The sequence below is a fragment of the Danio aesculapii genome, chromosome 23, assembly GCF_903798145.1.
Source record: "Danio aesculapii chromosome 23, fDanAes4.1, whole genome shotgun sequence".
In the NCBI taxonomy this organism is placed as follows: domain Eukaryota; kingdom Metazoa; phylum Chordata; class Actinopteri; order Cypriniformes; family Danionidae; genus Danio; species Danio aesculapii.
Window position 1 is genome coordinate 14917329 of NC_079457.1, and position 13663 is coordinate 14930991.

A 13663-nucleotide genomic window follows, 5' to 3' on the forward strand; every position below is an offset into this window, starting at 1 on the left:
ACACTTTAGCATGGTTCAAAAACACTAGTATGCACTATAAACTAGCCTAGGTAAACTAGGTATTTTTTTAATGGTGCATTGTTATTCTTCATGATATTCAGATGTTATGATGATCATCTTCTAATGAATGCAGATGGCGGTCAGGGTTTTGTTCGTGGACGGATATTTAAACGGTCTGTGTTCAAGCTGTAAACAGGCTCCCGAGGGATCTCATTATGATGAACTATATGAAGAGGTCAGTCCACACTTCGTCGCCTCCATACATGTTAATATCGTGCTTGTATCTACATAGGTGTTGAGTGAGTTGATTATGTAGTTGGGTGATTTCTATTATTACAGACAGTAAAAACCGGCCCTCATAACTGAATTTACTGGGGTGATCAGTGCGTTTATGAGGATAATAATAAAAATAGAGGAGCTGTGTAATTCTGCTTTGGTGTATCTGCGTGCTCATCTCACACATGCAGATATGGCGTCAATTTTTACTGTCAATCACAGCTTCATCTGATTATATCATTAAGCTTATATTTGGTGGTTAACTGGATCTGATAGATTGCAGTGAGCAGAGGAAGTAAATTAAGCGGCCCGAAATTATTTTAGTTACATGTCTGGTTATAATGGTGGATTTTGTGGTCTGTTATCAGTTATGATAAAACATAATGTGGAAATCAATAAACTAGACCTGATAATGAGACAGTTATTTGTATGCTAATAATCTTAAGTGATGTCTAGCAGCTGCACAATACAGTAATATTGAAAGTTTATAGGCCTACATCAGGCATGTCCAAACTTGGTCCTGGAGGGCCGGTGTCCTGCAAAGTTTAGCTCCAACCCCAATCAGACCCACCTGGGCTAGCTAATCAAGCTCTTACTAGGCTTTCTAGAAACATCCTTGCAGGTGTGTTGAGGCAAGTTGGAGCTAAAATCTGCTGGACATCGGCCCTCCAGGACCGAGTTTGGACACCCCTGGCCTACATTATCATTTGAAAACTTTTTTTATATTATCTACAGGGTAACATTTTAAGATTACATTTGTTAAATACATATTGCTCATTAATATTATAAACTGTAAATGGTAAATTATTATTTAATGACATCAACTAACGTTAATTGTTAGTAAAATGAGTTAAAAAGGTCTTATGGGGGTGCCGTGGGTAGCACGATCACCTCACAACAAGAAGGTTGCTGGTTCGAGCCACATCTGGGTCAGTTGGCATTTCTGTGTGGAGTTTGCATGTTCTCCCTGCGTTCGCGTGGATTTTTAGAGAAATGAACCGCCAACTATTCTGGCAAATGTTTTATGCAGTGGATGCCCTTCCAGCTGCAACCCAATATTGGGATACACACTTCATACACACTCAAACACACACACTCATACACTACGGACAATTTAGTTTATTCAATTCACCTATACCGCATGTCTTTGGACTGTAGGGGAAACCGAACCACCCGAAGGAAATCCACGCCAACACAGGGAGAACATGAAAACTCCACTCGAACCAACTATCTTCTCGCTGTGAATTGACAGTTCTAACCACTGAGCCACCATGCTGCAACTTTATTATATATTATTACAAATAAAAGGCCAAATATATAAAGCAATGAAAAACTCAGAGACCACCTGAAAAGGTATGTGTTTGTAGGCTATACACTGTAAAAAATTTATTTAATGTTGCTTTGACTTTTAGTTAATACGGTTTCAACTTTGTTTAACCTAATATTTTTAGTCAGTTTGATTGATGTAATTTGAAATGACTAGAAAAGTTCATTTGATTCAAGTAAAAAAATTAAAGCAGAAAGATTTTTTACTGTGATATATATCTTTTTTCTGTTTTTTTTTTTCTTGAAATCCGGATCTTTTTTTGGGGTTATTCACCTCATTTTCTATTTAAGTATGAGATTTAAATACTGCATTTTTATGACATTTTAAGCACTACTTTTAGCTAGATTAGCTTGTCGGATGGTCATCATAATCATGTTTTGATGTACCAAAAACACTTGCTAAAGATTTAAAATAAAGTAATAAGAATAAATACTTATTTTTAAAATACAAATTTATCATATTACATCATTAGAAAAAAAAATAGGAATTTGTTACATTTTTCAATTAAAAACTGTGGCTTATTGTCATTAATTAGGCAAATAACAAACTGGCCAGCTCATTCAACTTTTCTAAACATAATAATAATAATAATAATAATAATAATAATAATAATAATAATAATAATAATAATAATAATAATAATAATAATAATAATAATGTTGAGCTTCATGATTTTTCTACCGTCTCTTGAAAAAAGTACATTTGAATATTCATCTGTAACAGCATTCGCCACAATAGTATTTAATTTAATTTTAATATGGGCCGCTTTTGGTGCTTCACACCTTTTTATTGGACAAATTTTGGACCTTTGTCAGTGAGGGGTGAGTCTTTTGAACCCCCCGGCTACAGGCCTGATTAATATGGCTTATTATAATTAATTTGGCAATTAACACATTAAATTGAAAATGGAAATTAGTCATTTTTACATGATAGATAGCCAATACACACAAAAATATCTGTCAAGATGTCTATAAAATAAAAGTTTATTGACTTATTTACCCCAAAAAAATGTATTCAAATGAACAATAATGCATATATTACATCTCAATCATCCATATTTGTATCCAGATATTTTTTTAGCTAACACATTTACAATCTATCAAAAGTGATTTAAACTTCTGAGACTCGATGTGAGAGAGGACAGATCATACATTTGCAGTATCAGATTGAGGACCACTGGAGGGCACTGTGGTTCCGCTGAGTCAACCTGGTGGAAATCTGAAAACTGCAGTGAAGAGACTCGTTTGTGTACTGAAGGAAACCGCACAACTTGGAGAACACACGGTGTAAAAAGTTTGCTTTTAACTCACAGATGTCATATCAACAGCATACGTTTATCCGAGATGCTTTACAGACGGTGTGTCTGTGTTTAACGCGTGCCCCCTCGAGAGATGTCAAAGATGCTAATGAGTCAGGTAAAACATTCGTTTAATGACACGAAAGATTCCCTGGAGATTCAATCAATTTGCTCCATTTTGGTTTAAAGGCGGTGGAATAGGGATGATAATGTTTGGGGAGGGGTGCACCGGGGATTTGAAAGCCCCTTTATCCATTTAATTGGGGGGAACAGGTACATTTGTAAACTGACACGAGTCATATACACAGAGATGCTCAGTTTTAGAATAGTTACACACTTGGATGTTGTTGGTTTAGGCCCGTAGCCAGCTTGTTGGAAGGGGTGGTTCTTTATTCTCAAAATATGGACCTTTTTGCAGTTTTTGTTTAAATATGAGGTTTAAATACTGCATTTAGTAACATTTTAAGCATTATTTTTTAGCTGGTTTAACTTGTCGAATGGTCATCATAACATAATTTGATGTACTAAAATATTTCCGAAAGATTTAGAATTAGGAAAGAAATACAAATTTATTACATCATATAAATATCATTAGGAAAAAATGAAATATGTTAAGTTTTAAGTAAAAAACTGTAGCCTATTGTCATTTATAAGGTAAATAGTAACCGAGCAGCACATTCAACTTTCCTCAGTCAGAATTTGGCCATTTGAATATTGAACAATTAAAACATAGTAATAATAAGGTAGCGCTTAATGATTTTTCTAGTGTATATTGAAAGTTCATAGAAAAACAATAGCTTAATTCATTCATTTTCTTTTCGGCGTATTAATCAGGAGTTGTCACAACGGAATGAACCGCCAACTTATCCAGCACGTGTTTCACGCAGTGGATGCCCTTTCAGCCGCAACCCATCACTGGGAAACATTCACACACACACTCATTCACACACATACACTACAGATAATTTAGCTTACCCAATTCACCTACAGCGCATGTCTTTGGACTGTGGGAGAAACCGGAGCACCTGAAGGAAACCCACAGGAACATGGGAAATGCCAGCTGGGGCTCGAACCAGTGACCTTCTTGCTGTGAGGCGATCGTGCCACCCACTATGCCGCCATGACACTAAAATAGCTGAACTAGTATTAAAATTTGCTCCTTTTTTTTTTTTTAAAGATTTAGAATAAAAGTTGCTTGTAAAAGTTTTCTCTATTTAACAATAGGTCAGTAATGAAAGATGACTTCACTTACATCAGATTCTGCTTGCTCTTAAAGTTTTTGATGGGTTATTGTCACAATTTATGATGGCTTAGCAATCAAAATAGGACAAATGAGCTCATGTATGGGACAAATTCTGGACCTTTTAAACCACCTAAACCCCCCCTGGCTACGGGCCTGTGGTTTATTGAATTTTTCGAACACAGGCATCCCATGCACAAAAACTAATTTTTAGGAAGGTGCGCCCTCCGTCTGAAAATGTTTGGAACTCATATTTTAATTAGGTACAATGCAAGCATGTTTACAATAGTTACTTAATTACTTTAGGAAAAATTAACTACTGTTTATTGTAACACAAATTATTCAGTCGTAATTTAAACAATAACATTGAAATAAAATCTATTTTTAGCAAAAGATTTTATGAACGTGAAATATCATCTGACTACAAGGAACTTTCTCTAGGTTTCATGTAAGGTTAAATTGTAGGCTAAATAAATAAAAGTAGGGCTGTGCGATTTGAGGAAAATACCAAATTGAAATTTTTTATTTTTATTTTTAAAATGTATTTATTTTTTGACATATATTGCGATTTTGATTTGATTTGCGATTTAATTTTAAAATTAAGCTTCAGCTCAATAATCTGTATTGTGGCTTCTTGCTGCTGAAATGCAGTGAGTGTTAGTTAAAAAAGGAATTGAAAAGATATCAACTTAAATTAGCCTATTGTACTTTGCTTGCTACTAGATTGAGTGTCACTGGCAATACTTCCTCATATAACTGCCTGTGTTGCTTTTTTAGGTGCTGGTTGTTGTATTTCCTTGTGCTTTGGTAACAATTCTACGACAACTCTTAAATATTACCTGGTTTTGTTTGGTGTCTGTGACTTTGAAAGCAAGATATTCCCATATTATCGATGTGCTGTTTTTCTTTGATATTAATTAGTCTATTAATGCTTCTGAAGCATCAGATGCCATCATCCCACTTGTCCATGCTTTCCTGTTTGTTTGTTTTTTATTGTGGATGTTCCGCATAGTTCGATTGCACAATTCTGATTGGGCAGAATGAAAGTGTGCTTACTCAATTGGCTGGTAAGACTGTCACACACAGATGGCAGTCACGCATTTGCTCTGGGTGGGGGAAGTTAAATAACATATATTTCACATCGCAGCCTCTTGCGATAAGCTAATCGCAATGTTTCAAATTGAAACGATTTGATTTTGATTAATTGCACAGCCATAAATACAAGATCCTTCAAATCACAGTATGCTCATGTCTATTGACAACAGCATTTTTTTTACAGAAATTGTGGTGAAATGAAATGCACCGAGCACAAATTTCTGACAAAGCGGGCCAGATATGTGGTGATCACACTTGAAAACGTACCTGATTTCCGCTGAAGTCTGATCCTAGCAAAGCTAAGCAGGCCTATGAGGGAGAGAGGGATGGATGCCCATTGCTGTTTCCACTAGAGGCAATTCATGTAATTTAAGGCTTACTACAGTATGTCAACTACATGTAATATACTTTCCCACTCCAGTGGTGCTCTTTCCTCTTGCTCGTTGTCTCCATCGCCTCTCTGATTTCTGTGATATTGTATTTAATAAGAACAGGGGTGTCCGAACGCGGCTTTAGCTCCTACTTACCTGAACAAAACTACCTGAAAACTTCTAGTATGACTTATAAGACATACATTTAGATTACTCAGGCTAAACTTTTCATGAAGGTGCCCCTCGAGGACCAGGTCAGTTAACTTACTGTTGTGGCACCGATTGTAAACCATGTGTTTTGGAATGAATATTTTAAGGAAGCAAATAACCCTTGACCAGCCTGGTTTAAGATGGACATAGCTGGTTTTGGCTGGGCTCCCAGCCTGACTAGGTGGTCAAGCTGGTTTTAGCTGGTCATTTTCCAGCCTGACCAGCTAAGACCAGGCTGGAAATGGCTGGAAACCAGCCTGGAAATGGCCAAAACCCCTCTAAAACCAGGCTGGTCAACCAGCTAAAACCAGCCAACCAGCCTAGGCTGGTTTAAGCTGGATTTTTCAGTAGGGAAAATGAAATATATTGTGTTCAATGGGGAAAAAGTTGTTTTATACCCAGACATTTTAAGAAAAGAAGATATTCACAATACCGTGATACCATGAAACCGTGATTTTTTTTATTCAAGGTTATCATACCATCAGAAACCTAAACTGGCCCATGACTACTGTTATAAGACCACAAGAATGACATAGTGGCTGAGCCCTAAAGCTGGAAAAGACTACCTCTAAATATGTATGTAGTATGGAAAGGCTTGAAGACACATCCAAATCCTAATCTAGCAATACTTCCTATCTCCCAAGATCCTTTCAGCTGATCAATTTTTGAAGGCAGCAAAGTCTTTCATAGCCGACAAGTACTGAAAGTTGCAGGCAGCTGCTCTTTATGTACACTGTGTGTGAATGTACATTTTTGACCAACTTGTTTACTTTTAACATCAACATTCTTAACTGTCGGTTAAGAAGCACATTACACAGCTCGATCATGATCATGCACTCTTCAACATCCCAAAAATTAGATGCTTCTTAACACATCATACTGCACAACTTTTAGTCCAAGTTCTTGTCATTTCAAGGCTTGACTACTCTAATGCTCTTCTAGCTGGTCTTCAATTTTTCACTCTTAAGCCTCTACAGATAATCCAGAACGCTGAAGCTCGTCTGGTCTTCAATGAGCCCAAGACAGTCCATGTAACACCTCTCTCTGCATTGGTTACCAGGCAAAGCTTGGATCAAGTTCAGATCATTGATGCTTGCTTACAGAACAGCCATTGGCACTGCACACTCTTACCTCCACCTGCTCCTGAAGGTCTACATCCCCTCCAGAAGCCTCCTGTCCAGGAGCAAAACAAAATAATAATGTAATAATAATATTCAATCTCTAAGGTATCTTCATGAAAAATTGAAAGAAGTGGGGAAGCTTGAGAGTTTGTCAATCAGCTTCACCAGAAGAACATTGATTTAATGTCCATTTGTTTGAATCTTGTCTAGGTCCTGTTTTACATTAGGTAAGCTGATAGAGCACAGTGTTGGGCAGTAGCGTCGATACAAGTAGTGATGCTACTTGCTTAACTACATTTCTCAGTAGCGTGACGGTAGTGTCTCTACTTTTTAAATCAAATAGCTTTTCAGTAGCGAATCTATTTTATTAGTCCAGTAGCGCAGTAGCGTCCACACAAGCTACATTTACCGATCGCGGATCAATAAGTGACGGCACCGACATTCAAGGAGCTGTGAGGCCGGTGTCTAGCTGATGAAAGTAAATCCATATAATGGCAAGAATGACGATTTCTTCTTCTTCCTGTTTTATGGTGGTCGACAACATAGTTTTTGGTGCATTACTGCCACCTCTGGTGAAACTTGCTTGATGGAAAGATGACTGAGGGAGAGGAGGTATTTCTGAAGCCGGATTCCTCTTGACCATAACTCGAGAAGTACATGTTAAGATGCAATAACTTAATTTCTGATGCTGTGCTAAAAAAAATACTTTAGTGTGTGTGTGCACATATATATATACACACATACATACATACATACATACATACACTATAATGCTTATTCCAAAATATTTCCCTTTACTATAAATTACTACAGTATTTTAAATGTGTAACACCTGGTTTTATTGGATCTTTTGTTTTAGCTGTTATATACTATAATGTGTTTCTGTTTAGTACAGCATATTATTTACAGTAAATAACTAAACTGAATTGTGCCTTATATGTTTCATTGACAGTTTTGTTGATCACTAAGATATGATTGATTTTAATTTAAAAGTTGCTTCGATTTAAAAATGAAAATTGCAAAAATAGCTTAGATGTAGCTGAGCTACTTTTGCCATTAGCTTGCTATGTTTCCCAAGGTGTAGCTTTTAGTGTAGTTAAGCTACATTTTAAGTAGAGTAGCTAATAGCTTAGCTCACTACGTTTTTCAAGTAGCTTGCCCAACACTGCAAGAGCATTATGTTAAAACACTTCAGTCAGAGCAGATGTCATGTATTTATTTTGATGAGAAAGGCAGAAATATTTTTCTGTTCAATATCGTTCTGGTGTGAACCTGACAAAAATCCCTCAGGTCGACAAAGCTCATTATTTGAAAAGTGTCAAAATTTGAAGATGAGTCTGTAAATCATCTCACTTTAATGCTGCTTTATAAATGTTTATTTACTTTAAAATGTCATTCGGTGCAGAAATGCCTACATACTTTGTTCCAATGCATGGATGAGTCTGCTGTTATGCTTTGTTTGTCTCCATCTGTTTCCATACGTGTGTGTGTGCGTGAGAGAGATGGAATTCATTTTTGACATTTGTATGTGTGTGAGGGACAAACAAAAATAGTATGTGTCAGAGAGAGTGGCAATAAACCCATGTTGTTTTGTTTCTTTCTGACAGAGCCCATCTGCGCCATGGCATTGTCTTCATTTTGCAGCGAAGATGTGTTCTCGGCTTCTTGCTGTGTCATGGCATTTCAACACCATCAGAAAATCATTACACATCAGAGAGAAGCAGGAAGACAGACATGTCAGATGTAAGACGTTATGTCACATAGTTAATATCTACAACTTCTTTTGTTTGCTTGCACAGGCTCCATTCTTGTTTTACAAATTACTGGACATAGATATTAATATGGTGGCACGGTGGCTCAGTGCTTAGCGCTGTCGCCTCACAGCAAGAAGGTCACTGGTTCGAGTCCCAGCTGGGCCAGTTAGCATTTCTGTGTGGAGTTTGCATGTTCTTCCCATGATTGCGTGGGTTTCCCCCACAGTCCAAAGACATGCACTAAGGGTGAATTGGATGAACTAAATTGGCTGTAGTGTATGAGTGTGTGTGAATGTGAGAGTGTATGGGTGATCCCAGTACCGGGTTGTGGCTGGAAGGGCATCCGCTTTGTAAAACATATGCTGGAATAGTTGGCGGTTCATTCCGCTGTGGCGACCCTTGATAAATAAGGGACTAAGCTGAAGGAAAATGAATAAATAACCTCCCATAAAGTGTTAGTAATTCCCATCCCTTGCCAGATTTCTTTTGGTCAAATATTATACAATTGGTACTGCTCTACAGTTTTAATATTTTTTACTTGCAAAATACGGCAAGATTTAAAGATTTACTTGTAGATTCTGTAACAATTTCAAAATAACTTATGCTTCATATTTGTTGACTTTTGCTTAAATGAGAACAACGTATTTGGGTTGCTTAATATTATGTCTCTCGTAGGCTGATATCTGAAGTGATGCAAGCTTAGACCTGTTTAGGAGGAGCGCAAACCACAGAAAATGGAGCCAAAATGCATTCAAACTTTAAGGGATAGTTCACTCAAAATTGAAATGTTCTCATAATTTAACCACACTCATGTCTTTTCATCTGTGCCACATAAGAAATCATAAAGTTTGTTTGTTTGTATGCTGTTGGTTTGATGCCAGTTCTTTTTAAAAACTTATGTAGAGAAAAAAAGAAAATCATGCACTTTTGGAGCAACATGAGGGTGACTTTAAAGAGGTTGAAAATTCAAAACTGAAAATTCTGTAATTATTTTCTCACCCTTTACTTGTTCCAAACTTCCTTGACCTTTTCTTTTTCTGTTGAACACAATAGAAGATATTTGAAGAAAGCTGGAAACCTGTAACCATTGCTTTACCTACTATGGAAGTCAGAGGATACAGGTTTTCAGCTTTCATCAAAATACAGTGCATTCAGAAAGTATTCTTAGCACTTCACTTTTTCCACATTTTTTTTTTATGTTACAGCCTTATTCCAATGGATTAATGGATTAATGGATTAAATTCATTTATTTTTATACACCTGTCTATATAAGGTCCCAGGGTTGACAGTGCATGTCAAAGCACAAACCAAGCATTAAGACAAAGGAATTGCCTGTAGACTTTCAAGACAGGATTGGGCAGACAAGGCTGGGGAAGGTTACAGAAACATTTCTGCTGCTCTGAAAGTTACAATGAGCACAGTGGCCTCCATCATCCATAAGTGGAAGATGTTTGGAACCACCAGGACTCTTTCTAGAGCTGGCTGGCCATCTAAGCTGTGTGATCGGGGAGAAGGGCCTTAGTCAGGGAGGTGATTAATAACCCGTTGGTCACTCTGTCTGAGCTCCAGCGTTCTTCTGTGGATAGAGGAGAACTTTACAGAAGGACAACCATCTGTGCAGCAATCCACCAATCAGGCCTGTATTGTAGAGTGGCCAGACGAAAGCCACTCGCCGCCTGGAACTTGCCAAAAGGCATCTGAAGGACTCTCAGACCATAAGAAGCAAAATTCTCTGGTCTGATGAGACTAAGATTGAACTCTTTGGAGTGAATGACTGGTGTTACATTTGGAGAAAACCAGGCACCGCTCATTACCAGGCTAATATCATTCCTAAAGTGAAGCATGGTGGTGGCATCATCATGCTGTGAGGATGTTTTTCAGCAGCAGGGACGTTTCAGCTTCTCGCAGGACAATGACCTGTGGCTTCACAACAACTCGGTGAATGTCCTTGAGTGGCCCAGCCAGAGCCCAGACCTAAATCCTACTGAACATCTCTGGAGAGATCTGAAAATGGCTGTACACTGTCACTTCCCATCCAACCTGATAGAGCTTGAGAGAGACTGCGTTTTTCAGGTTTTTATTTTTAATTAATTTGCTACAATTTCAAAAAATCTTTTCTCAAATTGTCATTATGGGTTATTGTGTGTAGAATTTTAAGGAAATAAATTATTTTAATCCTGTAACATAAAAAATGTGGAAAAAGTGAAGCGCTATGAATACTTTCCGGATGCACTATAATATTGTTTACCGGCCCAGCCCTAACCTCTACTATGAGTGCATTATTTATGTCTAGAACAAGCTTGAAACAAATAATCAACTACTTACAGGTGAAATACTGTTTTCTCTGATTAGGGATGATTATGGAGCATATGAAACCGCCACCTCTCACTGATGGAACGCATAAAGTTCCAGTATGTGGCCCATTGGCCTGCCGGTGTTTTGAACATACAACACCTCTCGTCTCCTCCCCCTGCACTGTAATTTGTTTAGATGTTGATTTATGAACTAATTGCCTATAATTGCTGCTTAGCACCACTATTAATCAATGATGTGTGGTTCCAGGAGCACATTAGTCTGGATTTGTATAATGAAGTAATTAGTTCAATTATAGAAGAAATAAAAGGAAAGGAAAAAGGATGCTTTTTTCAGAAGAGAAGCACTTATAAGATAAGAGAGAGAGGATGCTGTGTGTTTGTGTGAGCTCATCTTGGTGAATAAGTTCTTTCTGTACTCCGTTCCAAAGCTTTCAGTGCTCGTTCCTGTGTGTTTTCATAGCCCGGTCTGTCCTGTCTCTCTGAGGCTGATGTACAGACTGCATTGTCTGCAGGCATTGTCATTGTTATTAGCCTTGTGGATTGCTTCAGGGGTATGTGCGAGCTCAGGGGAGATGGAGCCAGGCTGGATAATTAGTTTTTCCTCAATGCCAGACGAGCGCACCGCCACTGTCGTGGACTGGAAACAGGAAGTGCTAAGATTGTCAAGGCAACAGCCGCCAGACTACATTCCAGCGCAGACTCCCCTTACACACCGTCAAAACACTGACAGGACAATGGCAGCACTCTCGATGGAGGGAACAGATTGCTGTCATTATGTTCTGTCAGGTGCTTTATTGCAGAAACGTCTTCATGAGAGGCACTGGGAGCTGTCGGTAGGGCTTTGCAAAATTTTGAAAATAATCTAATTGCCATATTTATTTATTATTTATTTGTTTGTTTGTTCATATATTTAGATTTTTTTATATTCAAATATTTTTAAGCTCTTTCTCTTTTGTGTTATTCAACAAATAATAAGATAATTGAAAATGTTAGGTATGAAAATATTAGTGTGTAAATAATATCTCCCAAAAATTAAACAGTTAAACTTGCCACACAAGATAAAATCTATTTATGTAATTTAACAAATGTGCCCTAAAAATAAACATTACTGTTGTCTATTTTGGGGCGACATGGTGGCTCAGTGGTTAGCACTGTCGCCTCACAGCAAGAAGGTTGCTGGTTTGAGTTCTGGCTGGGTCTGTTGGTGTTTCTGTGTGGAGTTTGCATGTTCTCGACGTGTTGGCGGAAATTGGCTGTAGTGTATGAGTATGTGTGTGTGTGTGTGACAATGTAAGAGTATATGGGTTTTTGCCAGCACTGGGTTGGGCAAAACAAGTACTTCAATAGTTGTTTTTTCATTCCACTGTGGTGACACCTGATAATTAAGGGGTTTCCCCCACAGCCCAAAGATATGCGGTACAGGTAAATTGAATAAACTAAATTGGTCATAGTGTATAGGTGTTTCCCAGTAATGGGTTGCAGCTGGAAGGGCATCCGCTATGTAAAACATATGCTGGATAAGTTGGCGGTTAATTTCGCTGTGGTGTCCCCTGATGAATAAAGGGACTAAGCCAAAAGAAAATGAATGAATGATTGTTGTTCGTTTTGAACAAAACAAAGGCGCTGATATATTTTATAATTAGTCAGAAACAACTAAGACTTGCATTTTAGGTTTTTAGTAGGTTTAGTCTCATCATTAAGTTTTGCTGTTTTTTTTATTATTTTGTCTAAATATTTACTTATTTTTAAATCAAGCATGTTGATTTGTTGTGCTAAGCTGTCTTACATTAAATGTGTTTATACAATTAACGTCACTACTTTACATCAGTTATAAATTCTTTTCAACTAAAATTTTTTTATAAGTGAAAAACTAAATACTGTGAGCTGCTACAGTAGGTGTTCAATAAGTGAAAGTACAAGTAAAAATTGAATGTGCATTCAAAGGCAATTTAATTAAACCGTGAATTCCTAACAGCTGCCTGATGCACGCATTATACACTACCTGACAAAAGTCTTGTCGCCTATCCAAGCTTTAGGAACAACAAATAATAAACTTGACTTCTAGTTTGACCATTTAGTATTAGAAGTGGCTTATATGAAAGGCAAAGACCTAGATTAAGCTTATTTTACCAAAATAAAATATGACCATGCCTTGATTATTATCTATTTAGGACAGCAAGGTCTGACTTTGCTGAACAAGAGTCTTGTTACTTAACAGAAATAATGTACAGTATAGAATATAAAGTCATGGAACAGTTGAAAAAGAATCAATATTGTGTATGACTCCCATGAGCTTGGACGACTACATCCAAACATCCCTGGAGAGACTCAAATAACTTATTAATAAAGTCATCAGGAATGGCAAAGAAAGCGTTCTTGCAGGACTCCCAGAATTTATCAAGATTCTTTGGATTCATCTTCAATGCGTCTTCATCTTAGCCCAGACATGCTCAATAATGTTCATATCTGGTAACTGGGCTGGCCAATTCGTGAGCACCTTGACCTTCTTTGCTTTTAGGAACTTTGATGTGGAGGCTGAAGTATGAGAGAGCGCTATCCTGCTGAAGATTTTGCCCTCTCCTGTGGTTTGTAATGTAATGAGCAGCACAAATGTCTTGATACCTCAGGCTGTTGATGCTGTCATCCACTCTGCAGAT